The sequence below is a fragment of the Lactuca virosa genome, chromosome 3, assembly GCF_052849685.1.
Source record: "Lactuca virosa cultivar CGN04683 chromosome 3, Lactuca_virosa_CGN04683_v6, whole genome shotgun sequence".
Taxonomy (NCBI): domain Eukaryota; kingdom Viridiplantae; phylum Streptophyta; class Magnoliopsida; order Asterales; family Asteraceae; genus Lactuca; species Lactuca virosa.
Window position 1 is genome coordinate 268,783,804 of NC_136428.1, and position 19,780 is coordinate 268,803,583.

Sequence of the window (19,780 nt, forward strand, 5' to 3'; positions counted from 1 at the left end):
TGACACCAATAAGTGTCGGTCGTAGTCTGTAGTTGTAATCAAAGTCTCCTGGAGGGAGAGCGAGAGTTTGTGTATAGATCTATACGGGGGTGACTCCCCCACACCTAAGCTGTTCGCTACAGTTAGACTCGGCCAGTCTAGGGTGACAAAATCTTAAGATCAATTTCGATGTTCATTAGAATTCCAAGACAGACGAACTAGTCATTATCATGCATGGTTATAACGACTCACGTAGAAATCCGATATCATTTAAGTAATCAAGGGAAATCATATTCATTCGATGTGACGATACAATAATGTAAAACCATCATAACTTTTTATCGGAAAACATCGGGTTTTCCGGGGAAACCAATCTTGATCATTTGTACTTTCAAAAACTATAATGCAAAACTTCTCATTTATTCATGTTTTGAAATCATTCACGCATATACTTACAGGATCATCACAACATTTTCAAGAAAAGTCTTAATACAGAAAATATCGGATTTTCTGGGTTTTACGAACGACATAAACTATTTTACATCAAACACACTTATGAACTCACCAACATTATATATGTTGACCGTTTTCAAAATAACTTGTATTCTCAGGTAATCGTTAGACAAGGAAGCATCCAGTGTGTTGAAAGTTTCTTTTGTAGTTGCTAATCACCAAACACTTTATATTTTGGAATCATGTAATGTAAACCTTGTACTTGATGTAAACAATGTCAGTTGTACTATGTAATGTTTGGTGATGAATGTGTTATGTTTCATGTATATTCATTGTGATGATATTTCAATTTAAGTCACGCGAGCCCTCAGACGTTTCCGCCGTCTGGTTCGGGGGTGTGACAGGTTGGTATCAGAGCTCTGTTTATAGTGAACTGGCATATCTAACCACACATTGATATGCAACTATAAACCCAGCAAGGGACTAAATAACTCTGAACAAAACAAATAAAATGTGCTAATAAACACTCTTATTTGTGCGACTTAGAAAAATGAACATAATAACAAATCGAATAAGACGATTGGGAGAACCTGACATCTCGGTTAAGCCAGGACTGTTCACAGTTGTATTAGGGATGAAAGTAGCCTGATCAACTACATTTCTTCGTAATACAACTATCACATGCCCTGGAACGATCGCGATGGTCAGTAAACCCAAGGCATACCCTATTGTTAAGCAAGAAGAATGCATCAACCCAACTTTTATAACAACTAAAAATATTTTAGGATTAATAATAGTTTATTTATATACCTCCTTATGTGTTCCCCCTCACAGTCACCATGGAAGAGGAGCATCAGGGCATTCAGTTTCATCAGGTCTTAGTGGCCCACAGAATGATTGAGGACAACCTGGAGGAAGAGCAAAGGGGAGCACACGGCGTTGGACCCGACGAGTACACAGACACAGACTACGAGTTTGATGGGACCGATGACAATATGGAGGAAGAAGGAGGCACAGACGAAGCCTCCGTCACACCACCTACTAGCGAGACACCACGGAACCACCCCGCCCCACCAGGAAATCCCGTGAGAGAGAATCGTTCTCCGGAGGCTGAGGCTGCCGCACTACGACAACAGCTATTCTCCATGGAAGCACGAGCGGTGCAGGCTGAACAGGAAAGAGATGAAGTCATTGGAGAAATGACTGAGATGGCCCAGTTGTTGGCACAACACTGCGGTATATGATCTCGCTGCCACCATTGGGCGCTTTCTAGTGTGTTAGGATCAGCTTTACCCTACAAGTGCTATGTTCTCTTATGTTTGTTATGTACTACCGACTCCATGTTTAAGTGATTACACTACTCATAGAGTCGTTATGCTGTCGAACTTTGTACCTCTATGTATGCTCTTTCGAGCAAATTTTCATGTATCAAAGTACGGATATTATTAGTGAAAAATATTATGTGTTTTATGGTGATGTTGTGACCTGCTATGTATTTTATACTATTATTGTTTGGTGTAAATATATGGGAACAATTAGATACAAAAAAAAATCGATTCACGAAATTCTCAACTTAAAAACAATACATACTCAACATCTTTTTGTTCCGTAACAGCAAGATGCCTCAGAGACCAAACCGCGGAAATAACCAACCACCGACACCACCAGAAGTCAACTCAGCTGCGTTTCAAGCCGCTGTATCTGCTGCAGTCACAGCAGCCATGGCGCAAATCCACCAAGGGAACAATGGCGGAGGAAACGGGCAGGGAGCTGGAAGTTCAAACAACGGAATAAATCAAGGACCTACCAAGACATGCTCTTATAAAGACTTTACCAACGCCAAGCCACAAACCTTTAATGGAACGGGAGGTGTCATAGCCCTAAAGAGGTGGATTGAGAAAATTGAATCCGTCTTTGAAATTTGCGGGTGTCCAGATGGGTGCAAGGTCAAGTTCGCAGCATGTACCTTTGTTGATCAAGCTCTTTCATGGTGGAACGGTCACATCGAAGTCATGACCCTTCCAGTGGCAAACGCAATGCCCTGGGAAGAACTGAAGGAAATGATGTTGGCCCTAGAGGCGAGATACAAAAGATGGAATAAGAATTGTGGAACTTGACAGTTCAGAACTCCAACATCGAAGCATACATATTCAGGTTTAGCGAGTTATCCCTTCTGTGTCCGGGTATGATTACCTCAGAAGGGAAAAAGATTGAGAGGTTCATCTGGGGATTGACTGCACCTATCCAAGGGAATGTCATTGCGGCAAACCCTGAGACGTTTGATAGCGCCAAAAGATTGGCCAAGAAACTGTATGATCATGGCAGCAAGAAGAGTGTTAAGATTGTGGAAGCGGATGTTAAGAAGGAAGAAGAGAATAAGAAAGGGAAGAACAGCAAGAGAAGAGGTAAACAGAACTCAGAATCATCTAAGAAGCAACAGACAGTGACTGTCCATGCAGCAACCCAAGCTACCACAGCACCACATGCTCCAGCCTCATCCACGCCGAATACTCCGAAGCAGTACACAGGGAATCTTCCTAAGTGTAACAAATGTAACTACCATCACCTCGGGGAATGCAGAGAGATGATGTGCACAAGATGCAACCGGAAGGGCCATACAACAAAATATTGTAGGACCCAGTTTCCACAAAACCAGATGCCCAACAACAACAACAACAACAACAACAACACAAAGGATGGAGCCAGTTATACCTGTTACGGGTGCGGGAATACCGGAAATTTCAGACGGAATTGTCCCAATGCAAACACCCAGACGACAGGAGCAGCAGGAAGAGTGCTGACTATGGGGCAAGGAGAAGCGGTTCAGGATCCCGCTGTCGTCACCGGTACGTTTCTCCTTAACCACTCATATGCATGCATCCTGTTTGATACCGGGGTAGAGCGAAGCTTTGTGAGTAACAAATTCAAACACTTGCTAAAACAACAACCCCAAAAGCTTAATGAAACCTTTACGGTGGAAATGGCTAATGGGAAAATAGAATCAGTCGGGGAAATCTATGTAGGATGTACCCTAACTTTAAATCAGCATACCTTTCAAAAATTGCTACCCACTTCCACGAATCGACGATCTGTTCGACCAGCTCCAGGGAGCAAATTACTTCTCTAAGATAGATCTGCGGTCCGGCTACCACCAGCTCAAGGTCCGGGAAGAGGATATTCCCAAAACCGCTTTCCGAACCCGCTATGGACATTATGAATTCGTTGTAATGCCCTTCGGTCTAACGAATGCCCCTGCCCCATTCATGGACCTGATGAATCGAGTCTGCCGACCATTCCTCGACAATTTTGTCATTGTTTTCATCGACGATATTCTAGTCTATTCTCGAAGCGAAGAGGAGCATGGCCGACATCTCCGGCAAATCTTGGAAACCCTACGAACTGAAAAGTTATACGCAAAACTCTCTAAATGTGAGTTCTGGCTCCGTAGCGTAAACTTTTTAGGTCATGTTGTCAGCCAAGAAGGGATACATGTGGACCCTTCTAAGATCAAAGCCATTGAAGGATGGGCAGTCCCAGCGACACCCACAGAAATTCGTCAATTTTTAGGTCTCGCAGGCTATTACAAGAGACTCATTCAGAACTTCTCCAAAACAGCCAAGCCACTTACCATACTTACACAAAAGGGCGTGCCATTTGAATGGACAGAAAAGCAGGAGGTTGCCTTCCGAACTCTGAAGCGAGCTCTTTGTAGTGCACCAGTACTATCACTACCAGAGGGAACAGAGGACTTCGTAGTTTATTGCGATGCTTCGAATTAGGGTTTAGGCTGTGTACTCATGCAGCGTGGTAAGGTGATAGCTTATGCATCCCGACAAGTAAAGACACATGAGGTGAATTATACCACCCATGATCTCGAATTGGGATCTGTGGTCTTCGCCTTGAAAATTTGGAGGCACTACCTTTATGGTACCAAGTGCACCATTTTCACTGACCACTAGAGTCTCCAGCACATTTTAAATCAAAAGGAGTTAAACATGAGGCAGCGAAGATGGGTTGAGCTGCTAAACGATTATGAGTGCGAAATCAAGTACCATCCAGGCAAGGCTAACGTGGTAGCTGATGCCTTGAGTCGGAAAGAATACTCAAATCGTCGTGTGAAGACTCTTTCAATAGCCATCCAATCCCATCTGTCCTCACAAATCAAAGCAGCCCAGTTCGACGCCATGAAGACAGAAAACAGAACGAGCGAAGCGTTACGTGGAATGGAAAAGAACTTCGAAGTCAAGGAGGACGGAACATATTATTTCATGAACCGAATTTGGGTCCCTAAACTTGGAGGATTCAGAGAAGTAATCATGAATGAAACTCATAAGACACGATACTCCATCCATCCAGGATCAGATAAAATGTACCTGGATGTCAAGCAATGTTATTGGTGGCCTAACATGAAGGCAGAGATTGCCACTTACGTTAGCAAATGCCTCACTTGTGCTAAAGTGAAGGTAGAGTATCACAAGCCCTCGGGACTATTACAACAGCCGGTAATACTCGAGTGGAAATGGGAAAGGATTACTATGGACTTTGTGACCAAATTACCCAAGACAACAGATGGATTGGATACCATATGGGTAATAGTCGACAGGTTGACAAAATCCGCCCATTTCCTGCCAATAAAGGAGACATACAAGATGGAGCGACTAACAAGAAGCTACATCAAGGAAATTATGAGACTCCATGGAGTACCAATATCTATCATCTCAGATCGAGATAGTAGGTTCACTTCACGCTTTTGGCAATCGCTATAGAAGGCTATGGGGACACAAATCGACATGAGCACTGCTTACCACCCACAGACGGATGGTCAAAGTGAGCGAACCATTCAAACGCTTGAGGATATGCTTCGAGCGTGTGTGATAGACTTTGGAAGGTCGTGGGATACCCACTTACCTTTAATTGAGTTTTCGTACAACAACAATTATCACACAAGCATCAAAGTTGCTCCTTTCGAAGCATTATATGGTGGTAAATGTAGATCACCGTTGTGTTGGACAGAGGTAGGCGACACTCAACTGGAAAGAGGGCAGACACCAAACAATGGATTAACAGGACTAGAAATCATACGCGAAACGACAGAGAAAATAGTTCAAATCAAAGCTCGACTTCAAGCATCACGCGACCGACAGAAGAGCTACGCTGATAAATGGTGAAAGCCCTTGGAATTTCAAGTCGGGGATCGGGTGTTGTTAAAGGTCTCCCCCTGGAAAGGGGTGATCCATTTCGGGAAACGGGGAAAACTAAATCCGCGGTACATTGGACCATTCGAGATTCTTGCCCGAATTGGTCCAGTGGCTTATAGACTGCAACTCCCTGCCGAGCTCAGCAATGTACACCCTGTGTTTCATGTTTCCAATTTGAAGAAGTGCTTACCCGACGAAACTCTCGTCATTCCGTTAGAAGAAATCGAAATCAACGAGAATCTCCTGTTCATCGAGGAACCAGTTGAAATCATGGACAGGGAGGTGAAGCGTACTAAACAAAGCCACATTCCAATAGTGAAGGTTCGGTGGAACGCGAAACGTGGACTGGAATTCACATGGGAACGCGAAGACCAGATGAAGCAAAAGTACCCTCACCTATTCTCGCATTCTCAAATCTAGCTTCAAAAAGAATTTCGGGACGAAATTCCCTCTAACGGGGGGATGATGTCACAACTAGCTAACTAGCTAGGAAATTCTGTACTCTTGTAAACATTATCTACTGTAAACTCGTAAACCCTAATTCATGTTATGCTTGAAATCAACCTATGGAAGCACATTCAAACCTAGATTCATCAAGTAAAGTTGAAAACCCTAGAAATCCCGGTTTAACTCCATTATGGATTAGGATTACCTTATTGGGCCTAATGGGCCAATAAACTTCCAATGTGACTATTTTGGGCTTAGAACTCGTAATTGGGCTCTAATTCAACCCACTTTCATAAAATTTAACATTTTGGGCCATAATGGGCCTAAAATGAAATAAATTACCTTAATGGGCCTTGTTGGGCCATAACAAATCCAATAAGCCCTAATGGGCCATAAAACTCATTCTTTTATGCAATTTGGGCCATAAACTACCCTAAGGGTCCAATGGGCCGAAAACCATCAATTTGGGCTTCATATTATGGACTCTAGCATAAAAGGCCCAAGCCTTTCTTTCCCTTCTCTCTCTCTCGGCCCAACTACAAAAAAGGGAGAAGAGTTGACTTTTAAGGTTGCCACCTCACTATTACACTTCATACTCCCATACAAGACCCAACTTGTATCCAAGCTAGTCATTCACCACTCTCTCTTCCCTCTCTTCTTCTACTCTCGGCCGAGGATCACCAAAACACACAAACATCACAACAAACTCTCTCAAATTCTCTCAAGACTCATCCATATTCTTCATCCAAAATTCTCAAAACTTTTGCTTGTGTTTCAAGAGGTTTTCACAAGATAATCATCATTCTTGGTTAGTCTTTACACCTCCAAGTTTTATCATTCCATTCTCTTGATAGATCACTCTTTTAAGCAAAGTTTTGGTGATTTTGCTTCCTAGAGCTTCTTAAGTTCGAAATCAACTCTAGGAGGCTTGCTAGGACCAAAAATCTCCTTCACACCTTCTTCAAAACTGAAGCAACTAAGCAAAATTGAGTTCATACCCCTCTATTTTCGGTTTTCATATGATTTATGGGGGAGAATATAAGTAAAATGTGAAGATCTATGTGTATTTGTATGTTATGTGTGATTTCTTGTGTTTTTATGGTAAATATGTGCTAAAAATGAAAGATATTTCGAGATCTATAGTTCAAGAAGGAAAAATATGTGATCTAGGTCATATTTCACTTAACATGTCAAGATAAACTACTATACAAGCTTTAAAATAACACACTACAACATAAAACTCATTATTGGACTATTTTTGTCAAATAAACAAAAGTTTGGGAAAAAGTTGTCATTTACGGTTTTTACAAGGCTCAAAATGTCAAAACAGTTAAAATGGAAGTTTCTATGAACATTATGTTTTTCAAAGGACTAAAAATGAAATTTGTAGCTTATTGGGCTAAAATTTTAGGCTTTTCGACCCATAGGCCCAAAGTTGCGAAAAATATGGTTTAAGGGGGGCTGAAATGGTAAATTTCTCAAAACAGTGGGTAGAAAAGTAAATAAATCTATTTCTGGGGTTAAAATGACCTTATTTGCTAAAAAAGATTGAAAATGCAAAGATTTTGGATTTTGGGTAAAAAGTGTAAAAATTGCGAAAAGTGTGGATTAAAATGCAAGTCTTTTAACTAAAGGGTTGAAACTTTCTAAAAATTTACTTTTGGACTTAAAACATTATTTAAATAAGTGTTTGGGTAAAAAATGTCAAGAAAAATAGTTCAAGGACCTAATATGTCATTTTTTATAAAAAGGACTAAAATTGCCAACTTTACCAAAATAAGGGGCTGAATAGGTCAAACTAATATTTTTGGTCAATTATGTTAATAATAAAATAATTGGGTCAAAATATACAAAACTTTATAACTTATGGGTTTTAAATAGAAAAATAACTATTTTTATAAATCTATGAATCATTATAAAACAAATTCGTGATTTTTACGACATATCGATTAAACAACTCGGAACATTAATACTATACAAAACAAGTAAACATTCTAATGGTTGGGCTTGAGAGATTCTAATCATGCTTATTGGGCCTTCGTGACTCATTAACATGACTTTTGGGCCCAACATAAATAATACATGTTATTGGGCCTCCTGTGACCCAATTACATGCTTAAGGGACCCTCAATGGTTTTTACATGCTATTGGGCCTTAGTGGCCCATTAGCATTACTAGTAAGGTCCAAATAAATCATATGCGAAATGGGCCAACGCGCTTTTCGTATACTCGACAGCCTCAAATAACATACGAAATTAGTAGGGCCTAGTAGTCCTCTTTTCCTCGTCTGTTAGGCTTACCTTCTCTTCAAGTAAACTAAAATCAGGTCATTAATCAAGGTTAATCAAATTCATGTGGATTAAGTGAGTAATAACGGGTGACACCAATAAGTGTCGGTCGTAGTCTGTAGTTGTAATCAAAGTCTCCTGGAGGGAGAGCGAGAGTTTGTGTATAGATCTATACGGGGGTGACTCCCCCACACCTAAGCTGTTCGCTACAGTTAGACTCGGCCAGTCTAGGGTGACAAAATCTTAAGATCAATTTCGGTGTTCATTAGAATTCCAAGACAGACGAACTAGTCATTATCATGCATGGTTATAATGACTCACGTAGAAATCCGATATCATTTAAGTAATCAAGGGAAATCATATTAATTCGATGTGACGATACAATAATGTAAAACCATCATAACTTTTTATCGGGAAACATCGGGTTTTCTGGGGAAACCAATCTTGCTCATTTGTACTTTCAAAAACTATAATGCAAAACTTCTCATTTATTCATGTTTTGAAATCATTCACGCATATACTTACAGGATCATCACAACATTTTCAAGAAAAGTCTTAATACAGAAAATATCGGATTTTCTGGGTTTTACGAACGACATAAACTATTTTACATCAAACACACTTATGAACTCACCAACATTATATATGTTGACCGTTTTCAAAATAACTTGTATTCTCAGGTAATCGTTAGACAAGGAAGCATCCAGTGTGTTGAAAGTTTCTTTTGTAGTTGCTAATCACCAAACACTTTATATTTTGGAATCATGTAATGTAAACCTTGTACTTGATGTAAACAATGTCAGTTATACTATGTAATGTTTGGTGATGAATGTGTTATGTTTCATGTATATTCATTGTGATGATATTTCAATTTAAGTCACGCGAGCCCTCAGACGTTTCCGCCGTCTGGTTCGGGGGTGTGACAGTAACGATTCATACAGCAATTAAGCATGAATTGTTGATGATCAACGACAATTAAGACTAAATCATTGGAGGATTTTGGATTCCATGTCAATTGATGATAACGACTACGAAATATGGATCGATTTTGGATCCAGATCTGAAGGCGAGAAAGTGACGACTCTGGATTGAACGGGCGGTGTTGCTGCTTCCGAACATCGAGTCGTCCTCTGGCTCAGAGACCGGAAGCTCAGAGGCGAAGGAGAATCGGGAGGTTTGGAGCGATCGGACATCTGGCTGATTTATTAGGGCACGAAACTTCGAGAGGGAAGAATGACGCAACCACCGCGATGTTAAATCTATCAATCATCGGAGAATCTTCAATGAAGGCGGTGGTTGTTGACAGAGGTAGGGTGGTTGTTAGAGGGAGGAGGGAGGGGTTGACGAAGAGGGAGGAGGTCGATGGAGTCGGTGAAGAATCAGAGAAGGGAACGAGCGATAGAAAGACTAATCACGATCTGATATGTTTATTTGGGGAGCTAATTACCTGTTCCCTTAAATGCCCTTATCTTATTTTATTAAGATACCCTTCCTTGTTTTTTTCTATTTATTTACAAAATTGCCATCAAAGATCTTAGCCCTTAACTTTTTTAATCTAACGGTCCACTTTTAGTTCTGAGGTTCTCGGGAAAATATGAGTTCTCAAATGATCCTTGCTCTCTCTCTCTCTCTCTCTCTCTCTATATATATATATATATATATATATATATATATATATATATATATATATATATATATATATATATATATATATAAATGTTCAGGTTTATTTGAGAACATGCTAATTATTTGGCCCAAAATAATTTTAAAATGCAAAATAAAAGGGAAAATCAGAAAATTCTTTTTTAATTATTATTTTCGCCACTTTAATTACCTAAAAAAAATAAAAATAAATTACCGTTTTTTTTTTGAAAATACGTGAACTATTCCAATAGAATATTACACTGTAAATATTCTAATGTGGTTTTTAGAATGTGAGAATATTCTACTAGATTTATCAGATATGTAAAATATTCTAATATTCTACTAGAATATTTAAAAAAATGTATTTATTTATTTATTTGGTATTTTTTTAAATTTTTTTGGAAAATATAAATACGAAAATAATATTTGAAAAAAAAATTCGAAAATGTTCAAATATTTTGCATTTTAAAAATGTTTTTTTATCTACAAAATGAGTTGCTAGGATTGTATCTTACGGTCTCACAAAATTAGGTCGTCTCACACGAACCTAACCCCCCCTCTCTCTCTCTCTCTCTCTATATATATATATATATATATATATATATATATATATATATATATATATATATATATATATATATGTATTTTCACATATAAATACAAATTTATAAGCATTATTAAACATATATACTTATTAAAATATATTATCATGTATGAATAACATAAACACATACATATCTTGTGAATTTGATAATATAAAGTTAGTGGTTCTTTGAAAAATTCATTCAAATTAAATCACTAATAGTGACTTAAGACCATGCATTTCTTCATACACCATGGAATTATTGATGACATTTGGGCTAATGACGTTATGAAGGTGAGATCACCTGTTTAATATATATATATATATATTGTTGTAAATAATTGGTGGTGTTGTAAATAATTGGTGGATGACATAATAATTGGTGCATGGTAAATTTGTCAACATTTCTAACTAGTTACAATTATATGTTAGTAAAATTTGTAGTATAAATACCCCTCCATTGTAAAGAATGAAACACACTAAAAGTTATAAGAGATATAACTTTCATATTCTCTCTAAATATTCTTTCTTCTCAATTAAAGTTCTTATCAAAGTTTACTAGTTTGATTTGATTTATAGTTACATTAATTACGCTTAATTCATAACACGTTATCAGCACGAAAGCTCTAATCAAGGTTATTAAACAAGTGGAAAATCACATCTATCTTAATCAATGTATGTATTACTTATTAAAAACACTATTAATTATAAAAACTTCAATCATATTAAAATAATAATAATACTAATGAATTAATGAAACTTATACATTATGGACTACTAACAATTTTTATTTCTTATACTAACATTTCTTTATGTATTCTAATTTTTATACTAACATTTACATTATGCAACTAATTTTTATTTATGCAAACTAACATTTACATTATGCAACTAACTTTTATTTATGCATACTAACATTTATATTATGCTACTAACTTTTATTTGTGCATACTAACATTTAAATTATATTTATTTATACATCTCAATGTTTATTTATATTTTAGATACTCTTAATAATTTTATTTAAACATTTACTAATATTTATTTATGTTTCTAATTAGTAAAGTTATGTATTAGTTATAAGTCTTATTATATGATTTATAAAATACATATACATATATACACAACGGGAATATATATGCAACGGTTATAAACAGCAAAAACAACGGCTATATTTTTTTACCATAAATAAACATCTTTACCCTGCTTATTTTACCCACAACACATATTTCTCTCTTCTATCAAATAAATCAATTTCAAGAAATCAAGCTTCAAGATGATTCATCCTTTTGTGATAATCATGACTATAATAGTCATGTTACTTTTCATCCCAATCCTTAACATCGAAGATAATATGGAATTTCATCTACTTTTAGGCTTGTATGCAATGTTAGCTTTACCGCTTCTTTTTTGTGTAATATTTATTGAAATAAATGGATTTTAATTTTAATTTTTATTTTGTTTAAAATTTATAGTTACATTATGTCCAACATTGCAAAGCTCGAGTTTGCAGCACTTGAAGTTAGTGGGAAAAACTATGTGCCATGGATGATAGATGTAAAAATGCATCTTGAATCCATGGGTATCTCAAATACTATATACGAATTTAATAATTTTTTGGCACAAGACAAAGCAAAAGCACAAGTTTTCCTTCGTAAGCATATTGATGAATTGTTGAGATTTGAATATCTTGATGTTACTGATCCAAGTATTCTCTGGAATCTTTTGAAAGAAAGATTTGATCATCAAAAGGAAGTTATACTTCCAAATGCTAGAGATGAATGGAGAACACTAAGGTTTCAAGACTTCAAGAAAGTAAATGAATACAACTCAGCTTTGTTCAGAATATGTTCACAACTTAAGTATTGTGGACAAGAGGTTACTGATGAAGATATGTTGGAGAAAACTTACTCAACATTTCATGCAACAAACATTACTTTGATGCAACAATATCGGATGCAAAAGTTCACAAGATATTCTGAACTGAAAGCATGTCTGCTCGTTGTAGAGCAAAACAATGAACTCTTAATGAAAAACCATGAATCTCGTCCAACGGGATCAGTAGCACTTCCTGAAGCAAATGCTACAAATATTGATGGTCATCGAAACAATACACGTGGACGAGGGCGAGGTCGTGGTCGAGGGCGAGACCGTGGCTATTTTAATCGAAACCAAAGCCATAATCAGAACCATAATTCTGGTCGTGGACAAGGTAATAATCGTGGTCGTGGCCAGAAAAGAAATAATTACCAATATTCACAAAGAAACAATGTCCACACACAAGATAAGGCCAAAGTGGCAAGGCATGACACTGGGACATCACAAAAATCTGATGGTTCATGTTATAGATGTGGTAGCACAGGCCATTGGTCAAGGACCTGTCGCACACCTGCACATCTTTGCCAACTTTATCAAGAGTCCATTAAAGGAAAAGGAAAAGAAGCAAACCTCATTGATAATGTTGAATTCACTCCGCTAAATGTTGTTGATTTCTGTAATGACATGGAAGACATAAACTAAAAAAAATCTATTATTGTTCCAGTAAAACTGTTTTTCCTTCGTTTGTTTTTCATGTAATGTGTTTCCTACAATAAATGAGCTTTCTTTTTAATAATAATTATGATTATGTTTATTCACTTATTATTCCTTTTATATGTGAAGTTTAATATGAGTCCAACTGGAGCACAACACCAAGAAAAGATTGGAGATCTTTGTATAGCAGATAGTGGTAGTACACATACTATTCTGAAATCAAAGAAATATTTTTCAGAATTAGTACCAACAAAAACAGTCATACATACAATATCAAGTCCTGCAGACTTGATAGAGGGAAACGGGAAAGCCCATTTTATATTACCAAATGGTACAAGCTTTTGTATAGAAAATGCCTTATTTTCTCCAAAGTCTAATAGAAACTTATTAAGTTTTAATGACATATTTCAAAGGTTATGACACAAAAACTGTGACCATTGAAAATAAGAAATATATGTATATTATAGACAAAAACCATGCCCTTGAAAAACTACCAACACTTGATTCTGGTCTACATTATACATATATACATATTATTGAATCAAATATGGTAGTAGAAGGAAAACATTGTGATCCTGGGACATTCAGTTTATGGCATGATAGGTTGGGCCACCCAGGATTAACAATGATGCGAAGGATAATTGAGAATACACACGGGCATCCATTGAAGGACCAAAAGTTTCCTCAATCCAATAGTGTGACATCCCCAAAATCTCGGCCAGAAAAGACCGATTTTATTTATGCTTTTAAAAATATTTTCAGAGTAAATCTTTTTCTTTTATTCAAAAGAGTTGCGGAATTTGTCCCAAAACAAAATATGATAAAATAAAGTTTATCAAAGCATTTTATCAAAGATGCATAATCATTTTATAACAATATTCGGGATGTCATGTTCCGATAAACAGACCAAAAGCATAAACAAATATTACAAGCAATACAACAGTTGAATTCATATAAAGGCTCATAAACAAAACAACTTGATGATTCATCCATCTTATGCCCTTGCGCCACTTCCTGTAATACAAATAAACTGAGTGGGTCAGGCTTGGGAGCCTGGTGAGCATATAGGGTTTTCAACCCGCAATAAATAATTATATTTAATTTTTTTACCGACCAACAATAACCCGATTACCTATTCCCGTTATCCTCACTTTACGTCCCTAAAATAACATCTATCTAAAGGGACCTAATCTAGGAAAGTTCATCGGGACGGACATTACTGCTAAGGGGTTTCCTCAACAATAGATGTCCTAAAGGCAACCATGTGGGGGAGTAGAGTACACCGGTGAACACGTCGTTCACAACACCTACAGGTTATGAGCCTGCTAGTGTTCCACTGGACTGCCTAGAAGAGTCCGTGGTCGTCATCCATACTCCGCTAGATGACTAGATCAACAACAACGTCGAGGCCTCTCATCTGTTTATCACACATCAACTATCTACCCATGTTCTACCCAACATATTCGTAGATAAAAATATATATTTTTATGCATAGTTTTAAAACCTGTAAAGCATGTTCATTTAATATATATTCCACATAACAGATAAGGCACACACATATAACACATATTTCATAGATAATATATCATATATATGAGATAGAAGAAAGTGAATATACATTCACTCATATAACAACCAAATATACACATCACACATATTTTATAATAAATACTTCATAATATGCGTTAGAAGAAAGTAACTACACACTCACCTGTTCAGAAGATAACCGGACAACACTACGACTTGTAGAAGTAGTATTCCTCGGTAGTCCTGGAAGATCTTCACAAAAAAACGAGCTTCTCGCGAGCAGAGCTTCGGCTCGAGAGTTGCACTTCTCGGGATCCTCGGGGCTTCAAAACTTGCTTCGGGGCTCGGGAATAATATCGGGGATTCGGGATATTATTGGCACGCAAACCAAGGCAAAATTTAGAGAGAAGGAATGAATATTGGTAAGGAAAATGGCTGAACTTCGGTTTCTATTTATAGTCGCTGGAACCTCGGTTTACGTGGGGCGTACTCCATGACTACGCTGGGCGTAGTCCGTACGCGGGGCGTACTCGCGAATTACGCTGGGCGTAAGCGCGCAGTACTCGAATAGTTGCCGGCTCCTTTTCCTTTTCTCCGGTGTAAAGTAGATTCCTCCGGTTGTAAAGAACGAATAATAAATAAATAGATAATTAAAAATAAATATTAATTATTTTAAAAACTTTGGAAATTCATATCTTCTTCATATGAACTCCGTTTTCGACGTTCTTTATATCCACGCGTAGGAGGGAACGTAATCTACAACTTTCGTTTAGACTCCGTCGGCAAATTTTGAATTTATTTTAACAGTTATATTTTTAACAGGCCGAGACAGGATTAGTCCGTTAAAAATTCATAACTTCTTCATCCGACGTCCGTTTTCGTCTGTCTTTTTACCGTTGCATTACTATTAACGAGATCTTTAATTCTCGTTTAGGTTGTGTCGGCTAAAAACCGCTCGATCTCAAATCGAGTATTTGGGCTGTATACCGCTAAGCTGAAACTTAGAAAAATCATAACTTCCTCATATGAAGTCAGATTTGGGCATTCTTTTTATTCACGCTTTCGGTTTAACGAACTCTACGACTTTCGTTTAGATCGCTAAGGCTAAAACTCGCTTTATCGTAAATTCACTATTTACGCTTCCCGGTATCGCGTCGGTTCCGTCGTGAAACTTCGTCGGGTCATAACTTCTTCGTTATAACTCGGATTTTGGCATTCTTTATATATTCGGAAACCTCGTCACGACCACTACCACATCCTTCATAGATATCGGGTTTATCTAACATTTCATTTTGACGCTTATTTTTATTCTTTATTAATTATACATTTATAATTAAATAATAAGCACATAAATTCACATAATTCACAAAATACTCAAATATTTCATTTTTATTATATCAAAAGAGTTACAATAGTTGACCTAGACTATTACATCGTCTAAAAATGCTTAGCCCCGAAACCCGGGCGTTACAATTCTCTCCCCCTTAGGATGATTCCGTCCCGGAATCATGCGTCAGCAAATAGATGCGGATAGCGACTCATCATGTCATCCTCTGTTTCCCAAGTGAGATTCGACCCATTCGAATGTTTCCATCGGACTAGCACTAAGTCGACCATCTTGCGTCGTAACTTCTTAATCTTACGGTCAACAATTGCCTCGGGCTCTTCGATTAGCCTCTTATTCTCATCCATTCTTAACTCCGAGATCGGAATTATGTCGGGAACTTCTCCCGTGAATTTCCTCAGATAACATACATGGAAGGTGTTATGAATACCATCGAGTTCTTCGGGCAATTCCAGCTTGTAAGCTTGGTTCTCAATCTTCTGAAGAACTTTGAACGGTCCAATAAACCTTGGACTCAGCTTTCCTCGTTTCCCGAATCGTATAAGTCCTTTCCACGGTGAGACTTTAAGCAAAACGGAATCCCCAACTTCGAAGGTCATCGGTCGTCTTTTCTTGTCAGCATAGCTCTTCTGACGATCCTGAGCTGCTAACATCCTTTCCCTGATCACCTTTAGCTTCTCAGCAGTCTCATGGACTATCTCGGGGCCCATAAACTGCTTTTCGCCAGCCTCAAGCCAACAAGAAGGCGTACGACACTTTTGTCCATACAAAGCTTGATAAGGTGCCATCTTGATGCTCGAGTGGAAACTGTTGTTGTAGGAAAATTCTACCAAAAGTAAGTGCTCATCCCAGTTACCTTGGAACTCGAGGGTACATGCTCTCAACATATCTTCAAGCGTTTGAATCGTTCTTTCACTCTGACCATCAGTCTGCGGATGGTAAGCTGTACTCAGACATAACTTCGTACCCAATTCCTCTTGTAGACTTCTCCAAAACCTTGACGTGAAACGACTATCACGATCCGATACAATTGTTAGAGGAACACCGTGAAGTCTCACAATTTCCTTCACGTAAGCATTTGCAAGCTTATCCATAGACCACCTTTCATTGGCAGCTATGAAGTGTGTACTCTTTGTGAAACGATCCACGACCACCCAAATCATGTCGTGACCGTTCTTCGTCCTGGGTAGTTTAGTCACAAAATCCATGGTGATGTCTTCCCATTTACCCATGGGTACAGGTAAGGGTTCTAAACTCCCATATGGTTTCTGATGTTGTGCCTTAACTCTTGCACAAGTTACACACTCGACCACATATTTCGCAACGTCGAGCTTCATCGTCGGCCACCGATAGTAGGGTTTTAGGTCCCTATACATTTTAGTGCTACCGGGATGAATCGAGTACATGGTCTTGTGAGCTTCTTCCATCAGAAGATCTCGTATTCCTCCAGTCTTAGGTACCCAAATCCGATCTTGGAATACCTTTAGTCCTTGACTGTTTGTACCAAACAGTAATGTTTTTCCCAAACGTTATTCTTTTCGGTCACTCTTCTCTGAGGCTTCTTCTTGAGCTTCCCTGATACTTTCCACAATGGTCGAGACAACTTCTATTCTCAACGCTCTTGGCCTTTTTCTTTCAAGGTTGACTTTTCGACTGAGAGCATCAGCGACAACGTTTGCTTTACCGGGGTGGTAAAGTATCTCACAGTCATAGTCCTTGAGTAATTCTAGCCAGCGTCGTTGCCTCATGTTCAATTCTTTCTGATTAAAGAGATATTGGAGACTCTTATGATCGGTGAAAAGTTTGCACTTCGTGCCATAGAGGTAATGCCTCCATATTTTTAGAGCGAAAACTACCGCCGCCAACTCCAAGTCATGAGTCGGGTAGTTCTTTTCATGTTCCTTCAACTGTCGACACGCATATGCGATCACCTTTTCTCTTTGGGTCAAAACACAACCCAACCCAACACCAGACGCATCACTATAAACAACGAAGTCTTCAACTCCATTGGGTAGAGAAAGTATCGGTGCCTCGCATAGTTTCTTCTTTAGCTTCTCGAATGCTTCTTTATGCTTATCACTCCAAGCATAGGTAGCTCCTTTGTGGGTTAACGCTGTTAATGGACTAGCGATTGAAGAAAATCCTTGGATAAACCATCGATAATATCCGGCTAATCCCAAAAAGCTTCGGATCTCCGTGGGACTTTTTGGTTGTTCCCACTTCATTACCGCTTCAATCTTTGCTGGATCGACCATTATCCCTTCTTGGTTGACCACGTGACCCAAGAATTGGACTTCTCGAATCCAAAAATCACATTTGGAGAATTTAGCATACAACTTCTCCTTCTTCAAGACTTCTAACACTTCCCGCAAGTGTCTACCATGCTCTTCTTGGCTTTTCGAGTAGATGAGAATGTCATCTATGAACACTATCACAGATTTATCAAGGAATGGTTTACAAACCCTGTTCATCAGATCCATGAATGCTGCTGGAGCATTAGTTAGTCCAAACGACATAACCAAGAACTCGTAGTGTCCATATCTCGTTCTGAACGCAGTCTTCTCAATATCCTGATCTCTCACCTTCAGTTGATGATATCCTGACCTAAGATCGATCTTTGAGAAATAACTTGAACCTTGCAGTTGATCGAACAGGTCATCAATCCTTGGCAACAGATATCTATTCTTTATTGTTGCCTTGTTCAACTCTCTGTAATCAATACACATTCTCATACTTCCATCTTTCTTTTTCACGAATAACACCGGAGCTCCCCAGGGTGATGAACTAGGTCTAATGAAACCTTTGTCCAATAACTCTTGAAGTTGCATCATCAGTTCCTTCATCTCCGTCGGTGCTAATCGGTAAGGTGCTTTTGCTATTGGTGTCGTTCCTGGTAACAAGTCAATACGGAATTCTACTTGTCGATCAGGCGGTAATCCGGGAAGATCTTCGGGAAATACTTCCGGATAATCACACACGACAGGAATGCTCTGTATCACCTTCTTTTCCTTCTTAGCATCGATCACGAATGCTAAATATGATGTACATCCCTTGGTCAAACATTTTCTGGCTTTCATTAGAGAAATGATTCCAGAATTTACCCTGCGTTTGTCCTCATACACCATAAACGACTCTTTCCTAGGCGGGTTTACTTTTACAATCTTCTTTTTGCACAGTATTTCCGCATCATTGGTGCTAAGCCAATCCATTCCCAACACGATGTCGAAACCGTTAAGTTCGATAGGCAATAATTCCTCGTGAAACTTATTCCCGTTCAAATCAATTAAGATGTTTTTCATATGATGGTTAACATGTACAAACTTGCCACTAGCAACTTCGACTAATAAGGCATTATCTAGTCTATCGACAGGCAAAGCTAGCTTTCTACCAAATTCATGCGAAATAAAGGAGTAGTTGGCTCCAGAATCAAATAAAATTTGGGCAGACAATTTGTTTACGAGAAAGGTACCTGAAGCGACATCAGCTTCTTCCTTAGCAGCTTCCAGTGTCATCTGGAAGGCTCTAGCCTTCGGCTTTGGTGGAATGTTGGGTCTTCCTGCTTCCTTCTTCTTTGGGCAGTCCCTCGAAATGTGCCCCTCCTCGTTGCACTCATAACAGACCTTCTTAGTGAATGTGCATTCATTGGCATAGTGCCCAGGCTTCCCACATTTGAAACAAGTGACCCCTCCGTTGCACTTCCCAGAGTGCTTCTTCTTGCACTTGTCACACCACTTCACTTCGCCTCCTCCACCTCCTTTCGAACTAGACTTTGAGAATTTACCCT